This window comes from Melopsittacus undulatus, chromosome 4 (genome assembly GCF_012275295.1).
Source record: "Melopsittacus undulatus isolate bMelUnd1 chromosome 4, bMelUnd1.mat.Z, whole genome shotgun sequence".
In the NCBI taxonomy this organism is placed as follows: Eukaryota; Metazoa; Chordata; class Aves; order Psittaciformes; family Psittaculidae; genus Melopsittacus; species Melopsittacus undulatus.
In genome coordinates, this window is record NC_047530.1 from 24,993,485 (window position 1) to 25,010,626 (window position 17,142).

Consider the following 17,142-nt stretch of genomic DNA (forward strand, 5'->3'; position numbering starts at 1 on the left):
TTTTTTGTTTATTTGATTTGGGGTTTTTTTTATTAAGATTGCTCCCATTCCCACTGAAGTCCATATGAGTTTTCGTAGTTGACTTCAGTCAATTCTCAGAATCAGCATTTGTACTGATGGATTAAATTGAAGAAGCCAAGTGTGTAAATGCAGTATGTGCTTGCAAGCAACGTGACATTAGGGCACCAAAAGCCTACATTGAAAAAATGTTGATCATTTTGGGTTATCAAACCTGAAGTCCTTAGAGACAATTAAAGCAACTCATAATTGTAGGCACTCCGCAGCTCAAAAGGACAGTCTTATGTCCCTCAAGATGAACTCCTTGAATGTGCAATATCCAGACTTTTTCACTCTTTCTGCATAAGCTGGAATTTGTTAGTATACTTGGGATGGAGAGAATGTTGCTGAGAAAGGTAATCACATTTGATCAAATGGCCAGTGTTTGACTGTCTAAATTCCTTGAGAGGAATTTAATACTCTAAGTTTCAACAGCTGAAGGACACACTGCTCATACAAAAGCCAACTGTGAGCACCATCTCTAAAAACATAACAGTCAGGAATTAAACACAGGGCTATAATTCCTTGTAGAGGAAATAAAGCTTTGCTTTCTCATTACACATCTGATTGTGAAACGCTTCTGTTCTTCATTTGCCTTCTGAAGTGTTTTATTTTCCTTGCTGATAGAGACACTGAGAACAGATTATTATTAAGAAAACCCAAGAAAGAAGATGTGCTTGTGCATGTGCATAGCATGTACACACAAACCCACAGATGTGAGCAAGGTAACACCTGCTTTTCAGTGAACAGAATCCATGCTAGGCAGCATGATAGTGACCTGCTGGCATGGAGACTGCTCATTCACACAGCTTCTAGTATTCTACGTGAACAATAGAAAAAATGCATTAAGGCTTTGGAAAGATGCAAGAACAGTTTTACAGCACAGTCAAAAACAAATCAGCATCTTCTCATTTAAGGTGATTTGTCAAGCAACACATGTATGTGCTGAGTGGTAGCTGAAGCCACACAGGCTCTGATAGGCCTACCAAAACATTTTGATATTAAAAGGAAGCATTTAATGCAAGAAGCCTGAGAAGCCAGGCCAATGTCAGCAATATCACGTGCTGTATCAAGAATACTGTCAGAGGATTTGATAAGCAGAAATCCTGCTGCTTCTAGACATGCTGGGGTGATTTAGACATGGAATGAAATGTACTGCTGAAGCATCAAAGACCTAATTTCTCCTGGTAATAGAACCATGTGAGTTTTAATCCTGTAGTGAAGAAACACTTCCTCCTGCTTCAGCAATACCCTCTGATGCACATTCCAGGTCTCTGTGTCATATGTCACAGCAAATGTTTGCACGAAACAATGGGGCAGCCCCTTGGATGATATAAATCAGCAGAGCTCAGCCATAGCATATGATATCCAGGATTTCCATATAGGTGGCACACTGATAAATGCTTTTCCTCCCCTTCTTATGCTCATTTTATACACAGGAAGGATGCGAACGTCACAGCTTTACAGCAGTTGGAGAACTCCCTTGCTTCTTTTGCTACCATAGGAATTCTAATGCAAGAGCCTAAAGAGACGATATGGGCGGTAAGCACTCCTTATGTGTTGCACATATGAAAACAACATATTTTCTTATCAGCTCACTTGAAAACAGATCACGCAGATATGATTTTTTAAAAATTACTACTATTTTCCTGCAGTAACAGCAACAGAACAATAAGTAACAATGCTTGAATGGGTTCTGTTTTACAGCACATGGAACTCTTCCACTTTTTTGGTCACAAGAGAAGTAATAAAGGCATTAAAATGTACGTTTCTTTTCAGAAAGTGTTGTATTGATTTTATGTAACATCTGAATCCTTTGTGTTGTAAATTACATACAGCCATATAATTTGTCTCTAACAAGAAAGAGACCAAAAGAGTTGCTCACTGAATTGTACAAATGAGCCTTTTCTCATCAGTGATCCAAGGCATAATAAAATACCCTGATTTTTTAGTTCCCTCTGAGAGCTGGGAAAACTCAGTTACAGAAGCAAGTATATTCCATTGAAAGAAAAGGTGATTAATCATAGCTTGAGCCCATACTGAAAAGGAAAAATCCAGCTGGATCCATGCTTCTGTCCCAGAACCATTCAGTCTTTTCTCTAGTTTGGAGAGAATAAGCTGATTTTCTTTTTTTATTAGCAACCACAAAAATGCTACTTTTTTTTGGAATGAAGCTTGCAGCAGCCAATGCTGCCATTGCTCCACTTCTGCTGAAGATTAAGGAGCGAGTAAATAGGTTGTCATTGTTTTCTAATAGTTGAAATTTCAAGTCATAGCCAATAAAAGAAAGCTGTAACTTGAAAAACTCTTCCCCAGAGTAATCTGGTCTTGCAGCAAAAGAGAATAGATGGTGGTCTAGAAACAGAGAGACTGCAAGTTTAATATTTCTGAAAACTTTTTATCTAGAAAATGAAGTACATAACACTGGCAACTCTGTCAGGCCCTCACATCTGTTTTATAAAGGATGTATCTGGAGACCAATCTTTCAGAAAGGACAAAAGAGAAAGGAAAAGAGATGTTACTCAAGTCCATATAGACAACCTATCAGGCTCTCTTCTGGAGGGACAGGGACCATGGAAATGCAAACTCCATATAGCATAGGACCCCTGGAGAATCCTGGCCTAAACCAGCAGCTCTTGGGTAGTTACAATCCCCTGTAACTGCCCCAGCACTAGCAGGCAGGTGGTAACCCCACTGCCACTGGTTTCCAATCAAGTGTCTTCATGAAATATGCAAGGAACATTTTCTGCGACAGGAATATGTAAATTTTCAGTTTATTTAGAAAAGTGTGGCATTTAAAGGCAGCCAAGGAGATCATGCTCTTCCATCCACTGATTTGGCACCTTTTCTTTCACATTTTCTGGGAAAGTAGTGAAGAAACACATGTGATGCCTTCCTTCTCCAAAGCCAAGGAGGCCTTTGACCCCAGAACTACTAGATGCCACTACAGGGTATCAGCAGGCATCTCCCCCAGTACAGCAAGTGTCACAGTGGCCTGGGGTCATTGCAGAGCTGGACCGACTGGCTTCACAAGGTCTCATAGCCTCAGACACAACCTGCTCTAGGTGAAATAAATGGAAACTTGAGGGCAGTTCTGAACAAATTCAGATTACTTTTCTTTCTGTCAGCTGTTCTGCCCTATAGAAAGAGCTTTAATGGAGAATAGTAGACTGTTTAATTCTCTCATACCCTAACTCTGATGGCAGTTCATGACGAAAAGCCTTTTAAAATGAGTCCCAAGTGGGATAGGTGCTTGCCTTCCATTGGTGTCCACATGGGCTCAGTGTCTGATGTGCTTTGGCATGTTTAGCATTCCCACTATCTGTATGTGGCTCTACACCTTTGAAAACCCAGCTCTAAACTCTTACTGACTTAAATCATAGGATTAAACCCTCAGTTTTAAAAGAATGTCATTTTCAGACAGTTGGAGTTATTTTGCCATAATCAAAAAGTCTCATATTCTGCACATCAGTTATGATTTATGTGTCAGCCTGACATCGCTCAAAATGCTGAAGCAGATGTGGCACTTACAAAGCATTGCAACAACATAGCAGTGAAAGCCAAAGAGACACGACTGCATTGACAGTCAATGGGTCAGGTACAAACTCTAGGTGTTGCAGAGTATTTTTTTTTGCAGGGTTTTCCAAGATCTGTTGGAAATAACTACAAATTGAGAGCTATAGTTCTTTGATGTTCAATTCATGAGCAACAGTATCTGTTGCTGTAGGAGTACGTGTGTTTCAAGTAGTTTTTACCCTTGGCTCTTCCCTGGCCCCTCCTTGGCTGCAGCGTTTTCATCGGGGGCCTGACATGTGTCAGGGGTTGGCAGCTTTGGCCACTGAAAGCAGGAGGGAGCAAAACTCAGGAGCAAAGGGATTTTCCCTGGCAGCACATACCACAAGCTCTGAACAGGTCATATATGGGAAGTTATGGTCTGATCACCACCCACAGCCCTAGCGGCCAAGCAAGGGGGAGGTCAGGTAAGGAGGTCTTGAACTGACTACAGCTAATATATGTCAAAATTAACAGCGTGAATTACACACAGAGATAACTGGAAGGTCACTGGAGGTCACACAGCATTGCTATTTCTGGATGCCCCTTGGGCATGTTGCAGTAACCCAAGCTAGACTGAGCAGAGCCTGGTTCACTGTACCAACATCTGGGTCAGGAGCAGAAGGAAATAGCTCTGAGCAAGCAGCAGCAGTGAAAAAAGCTCCTGGTGCTTCGGCTGTTCATCAGCTGCAGAGGATCTTGTGCCATTTCTAAATGCTAACCCTGTTTTATTCAATGCTTAGTGAAATAAGCACCTTTATCCCTAGGCTGAGAGCAGATTCTCAGTGGCCCTTAGTTGTTTGATACCTTAAATGCTCTTGTTTGAGGAGAAGAGAAGGTGGCCTTGCAGGGTCACTGCAAGCCCAAGGCAGGCCCTGAGGTGCTCCAGGATGGGTTGTCTCCAGACTCCACAGAAGGAGATAGCTGACCTGTTGGAATAATGCAAATCTTGTAGCCACCCTGAGCTTTCATGCATGAAGCTCTGCCAGGGAACAACCTCTTCTGTCAGCAGATTCTCAGCCAGGCTGTGGAGATGCCCACCAATGCACAGCCTGTTACCATGTGGATATTTTCTGTATCTGATGTGGCAGAGCTAAAGGGATGGTATCTGAGTCAAGTATTAGTGGGGTTTTTTTCCTGTTCCTAATACAACTTGTGTACAGTGTTTTGGTCTCTGGTGGATCTAAATGCAGGCTTCACCTTGGAGTCTTTGACTCAAATCTGGTTCAGTAATACCTAAGAGCTATTACCATACAAACAGTTGCCGTATGAGCTGTATCCAGTGGTATCTTTATTAGCCTGTATTCTAGCTTCCTGCACATGGGAAACTGGCTTGTCCACAGCCCTGCCCTCATGACGGAGCACCCACAGTTAGCCTTCTTCCCCTCCATGCCTCTTCATCCAAGTATACAGCATTGCCAGCTTTCTTCTCTGGAAGCTCTGAGAGAAGATTTCCTGAATATCCCAATTAAAGATCCTGTCTACGAGGCAAAACGTTGTGTGCCTATATACTTCATGTGGCATGACTCCATCTCCTGGCAACCAGGGGTAAGTAAAGCCAGCTGCTATTTGGGATTCTCAGGATCACTTTTGGGCTTTTCCTTTTACACGGAGCATGTGTGTCCCCTGGCTGTGCCAATAACATCCTGGGGATGTAAATGGGAGCTTGCCAGAGGGCTTGAATGCCTCCAGTGGGAGACCCTCCCATGGTTAAGCCAGCCTGACATTGCCAAACCTCTCTCAATTTATTTTTGCTGTACACACATTAGGGGTATTTACCCTATACCTGCCCAGATTCCACTTTTGATGCCTCAAGGAAGGTCGTGTCCAGCAAGCAGTGAAGGGATAATCTGGACTTTGAAGATTTGGATTCAATTGCCGTAAATGAGATGACCATGTATTAAAAGTGCTTGTGATATGCAAGGGAGAAGATTGAAGTACATAGGCAAATTTCAGTGTTTAGTCTCTTCTTTCCTGCTTCTGTCAGTAAAAAGGGGAAGACAATACATCCCTGCTTCACAGCACTAATATTGTACCAGTGCAAGCCATAAAAATACCCAAAGTTTTCATCTTCTCAAATAAAAATTTTATTAATTTTGGACAAAAGCATTTTTAAGAGTTTAAAATACAAGTAATAGAAACAAATATTGATAATAATGAAAATAGAGGATTTACAGAGAAATGTCAACTTATGCAGCAGTTCACCGTAAGGACGTGAAAATGGAAATGGAAAAATTCCTCCTTCACAGCGATGACTCTTGCCCTTTAAAAAACAACCAGATGAGACTCTTTCTACCCACAGGGCTCTCCTGCAGTGACAGCTACATTAACCTTTGCTGACAAGCACTTCTCTTTGCTTGTAAAATCAGCTTAGTGTGTGCAAAATTCTTCCAGACTTTAAAATGGTTACTATCAAATGGAGATACACTCCATGCAAAACAAAACATCCTCATGCCTTACAATTACTCTTGTGTTGTTAGTGCTGCTCTGAGATCACTGGATGGGCTGAGGCAGGATGATGTCTGGGCATCTGTCTGCTTTGGCTAATACTGCAGAAGAGACGTGAATGTTGGAAAGGACACTGGGGTTTTTGCTGCATTTCTCTCCCTGGGCATTTTCCCTTGCTTATCACCACATTGTCTGTGCAATGAGCAGAACAGCAGAGGAGCAGTAATATATGCTTGGATTATTTGTCTGTTGCTATTAGAGCGATGCTTTGGAATAACAGAGAAAGCCAGCACGCTCCCTCCTGCACGCAGGCCTGCATGCACATGAACACACACTCCTTTCCTGTCATCCTATTTCCCCCTATTAATTTCACATCCTTCTTGTTCTACGTCTGAGCTGTCCTTTATATGCAGGGAACTCCTCCTGTGCAAGGGGAATTCTTCGGGGCTTGGACAACAGGAGGCTCTGCCAGTCTCCTCCCATCCTGTCACAGCACCGAGCCTTTGAAAGTGGGTCACACGAGCCCTGCCACCTCATCAGAGTCAAGCTTCTGCATCACCTAAGGCCATTTCAAAGACTTCATAGCCCCATGCTGAATTTAAACTATGCAGCAGATACCATTCTGATGCAGCCAATATTCTGCAATATTTTTATGACATTTATAATTGCTGACCAAAAATCTCCAGATCTAGGACCTTGGAATAAAATATAAGCCAGGCTCTGAATCTACTCCACCCCATCAAAAAATCTGTCATGTCTAGACTTCAACGAAATACAGGAATCAAGCACATCACAGAAAAGATAGTAATAATTTAAAATGCTTAAAGTAGAATTGAATAGGATATGATACGAGAGAATAGCATAGCATTGAATATAACAGAATGGAATTGAATGTCTTAAAAGTGCTTGAAATTACTGTTATGAGTAACTGGCTAATTTTGCAGTGTTAACACAGTACATTCTTGTACTGTCTTTCCTTTAAGGCTCCACTGCCAATCCATGATATTTATTACAAAACTACTGAGCTCAAATATGCAAACCTGGCTTTCAAACCTGCCTTTTCACTGCACTTGGAATTGCCTGAGTCAAATAATTGACTGTTAAAACCTTCAAGTAAAATGTTAATGTGAGTGTGAGAAAGGAGCAGCCTTCTGCTGCAAAAGCAATGGGAAATGACTTAGCTGCAAGCACAGATGCAAATCAGCTGAAGTTACTTTTCTAATAGTTTCCAAATTAAATAGTTCTTGCTATTTGCATTCTTCTAAGATGTTGGACTCGCAGTCATTTTTGTAGAGATGCAAAGTTAACTGGCAAATCAGGCAAGGAATGCTGACTTTCTAAGAAGCTCGTTGTGTGTACTTGGTATTATCAGGTGAAATTTTGGAACTCCCCTGGTCTTCTACATGATAAAATTTAGTTGTATAATACAGTTCATTAGGGAAGAGGTCCATGAACTCCTGCTGGAACTAAGCTGAGTGCCTTGTGAAGTGTATTTACAAAAATGTGTACCATGGTGCTTAGAGGCAAAATGATTTTCTGCCTCCTGCATGCCCACATGAGGAACTGCCAACATCTTGTTCAATGCAGGTATAATGCCATTAGTTTGACACTGAACAAATCCAAAATAAATACAGCTGTGGGAATTCAGATCTGGTTTCTGTTGATCACAGGGCACAATTTTCACACATATAAGTCAATGGTAGCAAGGCCCCCAGCTTCATCTGGGCCAGGATTTCAGCCAGGGTGTTTTGTCCTCCAAGCTTGCACGTGAGAAAGTTTAAAATAACCCACCAAGAAAGGAAAGGACTGTGGATAATGCAGCCAGGGTGCCTCACCCAAATGGGGTTTACAGCTGTGCGCTACAGACAGCTCATAAGCCAAAGCTCCTATCTCCAAAACACATCACAACCTTTTGGATGGTGAGCTCCTTGGGATTTAAAGCACTTTGCTGGGTGTGCTTCTTCAGCACCCAGCACAGCTGGCCCTTGTTCCCAGGGATGGCTTCCAGGTGCTACTGCAGTGCCTCCAAATATTAAACCTAATTGTGGCATATGGGAAGGAGGTTATGAAAGGGAAGATTAAAGAAGGCATAAAGTGGGATTTAGGAAGACTTTTTACAATGCATGTGCAGTGATGAGAAGTATTTAAATGAAATTAATAGTAGGGCTGACGTACCCCTGGAAAGCATTACAGAAACACCAGCAACTCTCACAGGTGGAGGGCCCACGCTCTCAGGGGAAAATGCTCTAAGTGCTGCAGGCTGGTACTGCAAGCAAGCCCAGAGCTGTCTCCCTGGCCTGGCGGGCAGCTCTGTTGATTAAGCTATCAGGGGTGGGATTCAGAAGTAATCTTGCTGGTCCATGGGTGAGCAGACCCTGGGAGGAGTGGGAAATAGCCCTCCCCAAATAGTTCAAGGCTGAGTTTGCAGGAGGGAGCACTGAAGGAGATAATGGCTTTCTAAAAGTAATCAAGAGGAACAGAGAGAAAAGCATAAATTCAAGTAAGAGGGCCAAGATGTAGGTCCTGCATGACGGCATGGCACATCACTTCTTGGCTGCCACTGTGAGCAGCCTCTCCAGCTGCCACCATCCCATGGGTGATGAAGGGGGCAGAGGGGCTCAGCCAACAGCCCTGGGGTTCCTCTGTGCTCTGGTTTTACCAGCTGAAGTGTAGTTGGCCCCTTGCATTTTGCTGGTGCTGTAGACTTTGTGGGTCCTAGTATAAGCCAGCTCAGGTCTGGTTAGATTTGCTAAGCTCCATCTTGCCATTAGCCAGGCTAGAGCCAGTCTTGCTCAGGGATCTCCACTGTGCTTGTCAACACTGCATTACCCATCTTTTTCCCTTCTCTGTGGTGTCCCAGCCCCACACAAGCCCAAATGCTGCAGATGTAACTGCAGAGGACACTGATGTGCTGCTGGTGCCAGCAGACAACCTGTACCCTTCTTCATGAATTTGCAGGCCAAAGACACTGGGAAGGGCTGGCACCCTGGGAGAACATCACTGACAAGATCACAGACCCTCATGTTGGGACACTGAGATGCTTCTTTTGTTAATGGACTATTTATGGATGGGAATCCAAATGATTCCAGTGAAGGGAGTAATAAGACTTTAAACTTGTGCAAGACTTTTTTTTAATCCTAGTATCCCTGCCCATTTAGCAACCTAGCATTAACAACAGGGTTAGTGGTGATCGGCTATAGGGTCTAAGACTTCCTCCTGGACAGCACCTCTCATTACTAGGAAAAGAGATCATTTAAAAGGCATATATTACTCACTTGCCTCCTGGATACCTGTCTGCTCCCCTCAACCTTAAGGTAAATATCAGCTGTTCCGCTGCCAGAGGTTCCCAAGCTTCTCAGCTGCCCTGTGCCCATCTTGCTGAGACTCCAACACCTTCTGGCTGGGGGCTGGTTTTGTTTTATACCTCCTCAAGTGTTGAGCTGCTTGGGTTTTTATTCAGCACCAACAAATTCATCTGATAATTGGCTCAGACAGCAATTACTTTGGGAATGTTTTTTATTTGATTTTGGTTGGTTTGCAACTAAATTGCTATGAATAACAAAACACTGGTTCAATGTCTCAGCTTTAACAGACACATAGGGCTGCTGTGTTTATTTCACAGCTTCAGCCGTGAACAAGACTAATCAAAGCATGTAAAGTAACCACCGTGTCAGAACAGCTCAGAAGAAGGTCACGAATAATCTAAAACTATGGTCAGAACGTCTGGATTTTAAAGTCTGAAAGAGCCATGGGAGAGGGAGGCTGTTACTTTTTACACCTAAACATTTAAATTCACATGTAGAAATATAACCAGTTTAATTTCTGCAACTGTTGTGACTTAGAATACCCACAGTTTCTGGAATCAAACTAATAAAGCCTCAGATGGGTATTGGGAAGCAGGGTGATTATTATTCCAATCTGATCCAAGATCTAAAGGAATTTCTAATTTATCATATCAAGGTTCTCTGATGAGTAGCCATGAGGGAGATTTCAAAGGTCAGGAGAAATGAAATGCAGATTTAAATTCAAATTAATCAGACGCAGACTCTAGACTGGCTTACACTTACATGGGTAAACATTCACCATAGGCTATATATCACTCAAAACCATGGAAATATAATCTAGAAGTGAATTTCAGAGCAGTGAACAAAATGTAAACTATAGGAAAGAAACTGTGATTGAAGGCGCAAACTAGACAGCTGCTGCTGGGGAGCAATGGGGCAGGGAAAACGGGAGTGTGCCCGGCCAAGACATGTCACACACTGGGGCAACCTGAAAGCTGCTGTAATTGATGCCATCACTAGCTTCAAGACACTTTTCCATGGTCTGACCCCTAAAGTGCTCCTTTTCTGGGATTTGCCCCTCTTGCAGGATGGGGAAGAATCACTGAAGGCCCATGCTGTGGCACAGAGACCATAACACTGCCCAGGTCTGAGGCATAGGGATTTTACATGTGAGAGGTAGAAAGTTTGGAGAGTTTTGGTCCAAAGACATATAGAAGCTCTGGAAGATGTGTTTGCTTTATTTAATCCATATGTTTGCCCATTAAATAATTCAGAGGATGTTATATTAAACAGACTTCAGAGAAAAGTGATGGAAGTGCATTTGCTGAAGCAAGAGCTTGTATAATGAGACATTCCATAAAAGAAGATGGACTTTTAAAGTCAGAATGGATTAAGGGCATGAATTCATGTGTCCCATGAGAACTTATTACTTGCAAACTCAAAGGACATTCAGAGACCTTCAGAAAGAAGTGACTCTCACTCTTGAGTTTAATTTTAATATCTAAATAAATTGCAAATAAACTGGGTTTACAGTTGTAAATAAGTTGGTTTTATAGTTGTTTCCATGCAAGTAAGAATGAAGAATGCTGATCACCCAATTAGTAGTGTGGGGGTTTTGTAAACAATGAGGAGTTTATTAAGGATTATTTTACACACTAGAAAAAAAGAAAATGTAACTATAAAAAATGTGCCTTTCTTTTAAGACTACAAAAAAAGAGAATTTAAATTATACAAAATAAATCACTTTGAAAAGAAGCCCAATATATTTTTTCCTATCTGTGCTGTTGTTATAATGTAATCTGCTTGGGCACTGATAACAACATCAACAGGTTGATGGCTGATTTCATGTTCTCATGCAGTAATAATCATATTATGATCACTCTAACTACAGTGCTGCCAAGACTGCAGGAAAATGTTAATTTTTCTTAAAGTATCACCTTCAGTAGTGTGTAAAAGAAAGAAACCCAAACTGGAAACTTTTGAATAGCCCAGTTGCAGGTGGAGTCTTGTTCCCCAAACCTGGCGGTGAGGATGAGGATGTGAATGAGGGGGATGGTGATGTGCAGGGACCTCATCCTGCAAGCACCATGTGCTGGCCTGTCCTTTAAGAGATTTATTTTTCAGAGCCTATTTTGCAAGTTGAGCTTCAGTGATGCCTCACAAAGTATAATACAGACCCTCTCCTCTCATCCTGCTCTATTTCCCTTTCCCTCCTCATTTTCACAGAGAATTCAGTGTTTTTTTGGCCATCCCTCTTTGATTTTTCTGTAGCAGCAATAAGGTTTCCCTTAGTTTTCTAGAAAAAAAAAGTTTTTTTTAAAAGTTCTTTTGAGCAGTTCATCATTATTTCTGCATCGGACACAAACTACCCCAGTTACAGGTGTGTGCAAAATGTGGTAGAATAGAATATTTCAGTTGGAAAGGATCTACAACAATCATCTAGGCTCCCCTATGCAATGGATCGCTTTTACTCACCTCAAGCTCTTAAATAAGAGCAGCAAGATCATAAATATCACCAGTCGACCCTGTCTGCTGCCGTTGAGACACTTCCCTGCAATTCTTCAGCAAGGCTTGACCTCTCATAGGTGGTGGGTGAAAGATGATGACTGATCTGAGGTCTGGATCTCATTTGAATGAGGTAGCATGTGGACAGGCAACAGCTTTCAATAGCTGCCAACGTTTTTCTTGCAGCAACTGCTGTGTGTTAGGTTCATAGCCAGAGTTATGCAGGGTTTTAAGACAGGGTCTGAGAAGGGGAAATATTTACTGTAAGTGAACGCACGTCCTATTCTTACTTAGCCAAAGGAATATTTGCACTTAAATAATAAGTGCACTTAAGTGCACTTAAGCCTAAGTAGTATTTCTTGCTCTATCAAGACTTTTGCATTTCAGTTGTCAAATGCACATATATAAATAGATATATATATAAGCAAAACTATTAGACTAATATTTAAAGCACTTTAATGACGTGACCGAAAAGAAGTCTCCTTTGTGTTATCTTTGTCTAGCTACTGTAGATACAGATCTGCCTCTCTTGCCTTATAGAGAGGACTCTCAGTGATCAGAGACAATTTCACTAGGATTAAAGCAGTAGACTTTTAGAGTCTTTTAGCACTATCACAGTAAAGAGAAGGAGAAATAACAGTGTGTGAAGCTTTTGAAAAGTGTAGGCTTGGTACCTCCAAAGGCTTAACCTGTCTGTTTATCCCAAGGGTAGCCAAGGGAAGGAGCATAAAATATTTTTCCTCCATCAGCACACCCCACTCCTGGCTTGGACCATACTTCCAAGCTCATTCTAGTGTCTAAATAATTCACATCTCCCTATATCTACTAAATCACTGTCAGATATGAGGATTATAATTGGGTTCTCTTTGTGGTGTTCAGATGCAGACACCTGTTAATGAGAAAGCTGACCAAGATATCAACTCGATTGGCACCAGCTATTTAGCAGCTGTCAGGAGGTAATGACTTCCAGTCACTGCCACTCTTGCCTGGGTTTGAACCAGTAACCCAGCAACAAAGGGGTCGTATCTCATTATTGCCAGTCCCTTAAGCCACCTCATTCCCTCGCAGCAGATGCCTATTGCATTAGTGTCAAAAAGAGGTAATCATGTATAACTCATGTCCTGCGCTGGAAGAAGTTTGTAAAGGTACATCTGTCCAGCATCTGAAAGCACCACCCCACATCCAGAAAGTGATGGGGCAGGTTCTTGGGTGACAAGGATGTACTGCAGATTCTGTCCCCTGCACGGGCTCCTAAACTCCTGCATCCCTTTGCACCCCAGAGCCCAGTATACTTCCAAACGGGAAAGGAGCTTCAAGTCTTTATAATATTCTTATGAAGATTCCTATGTGTGGCCTTTTAAAATAGCTGGGAAACAAAAGCAGGGGCACCAAATTAGAGACAAATTATAGACAAAAATCCATTCAAGTTAGCTGAGCTGCTCTCACCCCAAGAGAAGATTCACCTCATCCAGTGAAGCTCAAATGACTAGGCTTACCTGTCTGACATACCTGAAAAGTACAAGGACTGCAAAATAATCTGCCTCTAAGAAGACAGATAAAAATAACAGCAGCCAAATACACTGTGGTTTTGGCTTCAGTTTGTCAGGAGTCTGATCCAGCTAGTATTCAGCAGCAAGCAGTAGCCAGACTGTATTTACAAGCTTCAAAAAAGCCTACTCCTGGGATAGAAATGGCAGTAAACCATTACTTGAAGAAACTACATGTAAAAATAGCTCTTGCTCTCTCCCTTCCTCCAGCTTTCGATCTGGTGATGCTGGGCTCTGCCTATGGAAACAAACCTGATGGGGATGCTGCTTCCAGCAAGGCTGGTGCTGGATGGCAGGCAGGTTCCCCTCCCAGGCCCCACAGCTTGCTTTTCCAGTCTGTCAGGTCAGGTAAGTGAAGCAAAGAACAAAAGCATGACTGTGTGTGGAAAGGGGCAGCAGCAGTGACCTGTGACTTCCGCAGCCCACCTTGCCTTTACCCTGGCCTCCAGCAGTAAAGAGAGACCATTGCTCAGGATTGAAAGCTAAGTAACTGCTGCTTGTGTCAGTGAAGAGATTTACCTCAGTAGAGGAGTTGGCATGTCTCTAAAAGCCTCTCCACATTATTCTTCTTATTATTACTAGTAGTAGTAGTATTGGTGGTAGCATTAGTATTAGTATCATTATTAACATTAGTATTACAACTTGTGTGACAGTCGCTTCTGTGGCCTTCAGTTACAGACTCCAGCCCACGCAGGGTAACAGCACTGACTGCAGAAAGGCTTCCTTTCCTGACCAGCAATTTTCCCAAGGGCACCAGACTTGTGTCCAGGAACTATTTGCTTTCTATTATCTGCTCAAGAGCAGCAACAGCAATCCTTTTCTACAGTAATCTGTGCAAGATGTTGATATGCTCAGTGATCCAGGGGGTAGGAAAGGGAAGTGCAGCTCTTGTGCCATCACAGATATCACACAGGTGTGGTTCTGGGAATGGCTAGCAGCAGACAGGCTTGAGGGGATGGACAAACACCAAGTGGCTTAAGGGGCTATCAGAGTCTCTGATCACTGCTGTCTACTTCCCAGCCACTGGGCTGGCTCCTTGGGGATATTTTCCTGGCTCCTTATGATGGTGTTAGACCTAACCTAGAACCTGCCCTAAATTGCCTGTTGGGGGAACTTCCTCCTTGTTTTTTATTAATCCCTCTCTCTTTTCATAATGTGTACAGGATTTACACAGAAATGTGCCTCCCAGTTCAGGTAGCATGGAAACTCCCTTTCCCATAGACTTTCTTTTTCACCATCCTCTGCAGGTCCGTCAACTGCAAACAAAAGAGAAGTACCATGTACAGCTGTAACAACTGTTTTTCTTGATACAGAGAAATTAATTGCTGGCTACTGTTTCTGTAATCATGTATCCAAAGCTAGACATACTAAAGCACTGCTAAGATAAAGCTTTGGAAGCTACACAGACAGACTAGATAATACCTTTTGCTGGTGGCAATGTATGCTACTCCCTTGTTGGTTACACCATTTGCCACCATCCTGCCGTATTTTCTACTCTTGAGCCACCATCAGCTCCTTCTACTCTTGAGGCCAGCCCAGCTCAGTAGCAGACCAGCTGCATCAGTCAGCAGAGAGCAGAAGTCCACGGTGCCCAGCTTGAAGCATCAGGAGGGTTGTTTAAGCCCCTGCGCATTTTACCAGGCAGGTGATCAGACCAGAACAACCTCATCCATAGGGCTGGTCCTCACCAGTGATGCTGTGGTGATCCCAGCAATAACGCTGACCTAAAGGCATGGGGTTAAACTGCAGGGAGCACAAGGGCATAATGAATTTGTTTTGATTTGCTCTGTTCAGCTGGAACTTTGGTTTCTGGAGTTGTCAATTCTGGAAACTTTCCTGAGTTTTACATTCACTTCTAATGAAGGCAAAACAGGGAGTACAGCAAATATGTTCAAATGTGCAGGCAGAACTGATCAATTAAGCCTGGTACATCCTGCATGCTATCAAAATCAATGTACGTCATTGTTTAAAGTAGTATCTGCAGAGCAAAACTCGAGCTGTACCTAAAATATGAATCCTCAACTTTGCTCTGGAAATGAAAGGAAGAGACTAAAAATAAGATCATAAAGATGGGGATCTTTGCGGCTTCGGCTGCTCAGTGCTAGAACAGTTCCTGGGTCTGATAGATTATCTCCTCACTGTTAAAAAGGATCAGAGCCCCAAGGCAATTAATTCCTCACTTTCAGAGTTTTACTTCTGTGGAAATGAGGATTGCTATGGACAATGATGTGTGCTGGGGAGAGGGGTTGTTCAGAGCAGAGGTAAGCAACCTCCTGGCAGAGAATGAATGGTGAATGCAAAGGCACAGCAACCTACTAGCTGGAGGGAAAAGCCCAAGCCAGAGCAGCACTGCTGTGACCCAGTGAACTGGGGGGAAGGCAGTGCCAAGCAGCATCACACCGGTGACAGAAGCGCGGGACATTTAATGACAGGCAGTGCCATGCTGGGGAAGGCACCAAGCCTTGCCATGGTAATTGATTACCATGCTGTTACCTGGGCTTCACCCACAGCTCCAGTGGGGAGAGCGTGGCATCCTGCCTCTGCTTTGTATGCAAATGGTATCCCCACTGGTAACAGAATCCCTGTCCGGCAGCGGCAGTGAATGTGAGCAGAATGCAGAGGCAGGCCAGGAGCTGCTGTGGCCACCCAGGCCTGGGAGGAGGTTTTAGCTGAGCCATAGGGTCTACTGACTGAGAGGAGTGCTGGTTATGGGTCTACATAACACCACCTTCCCATTAGGTTCACGTTTGCAGATGCACATCATGTGGTCCCCAGCACCACACCATGCAGCTGACAAGGTGTTGGTGCTCACAGGGTGTCCCTCCCCAGCACCCAGCCCAAAATATCAGACCCAGCAAGGGTCACCACTCCAAACTAAGGGGTGGGAAGTGTAGAGTAGAAAACAGATCTGCAAGCTCCAGGGGGTTTCTGATTTTCACATGCGCAAGAAGAGACAAGCTGGAAATGCTATATTTATTCTGAATTGCAAGCATGATTTCCTGGAGGGCTTTCCCTCATTTGGCTGGGTGTGACAATGAGGACCCTCTGGAAAATGTGAGTTTGGCTTCCATCAAAAACATCCTCAGAATTCAGGGATCTCTGGTGCATCAGCATCATAAACAGCTTATCTGCATCCTTTGCTTTGGAATGAATTGTTTTGAAAGGCAGTCCTTATCAGGAACAGAAGTAAGACATAGCTGGAAGACCTGCAACAGCAGCCCTGGGGCCTTGCGCAACCTCTCTGCAGCTAGAACGAGTGCCGGGGAAGGACACTTAGTCCTTTTTCCAATTTAATTTCATTTCAAATACCACACAAGGCAAAATGGAAGTGTAACGTGTCTAATGACAAAGAAATCCCTGTGTTGGGTGTACCACCCCACATCTTGTTAACACTATTGTAGATCTTCCTGAGAAAGACTGATGACAGTTTTGTGTAAGAAAGAAATCTCTGGAGTTTTTATTTTTGCATAGGATGCACTAAAATTGGATGTTGTCTTGTATGCCACTGTTCCTTTAACTTGCGCTGCTTGACACTGAATTATTCAGATATCTTTATGATATATAGAAGTGGTGTCAGCATTTTAGGGCATGACTCTCCTTTCTCATCTGCTGTGAAATCCCAGTGGCTTCAGTGAGCTATAAAAGGCAAAATTAGGTCCTCAGCAGCATTGTTGTCTTGCAAGCCGAAAATACACTTTACTTCTGAGTGAAGGGTACCAACAAGCCTAGCTCATAGTATAAAGGCAGAT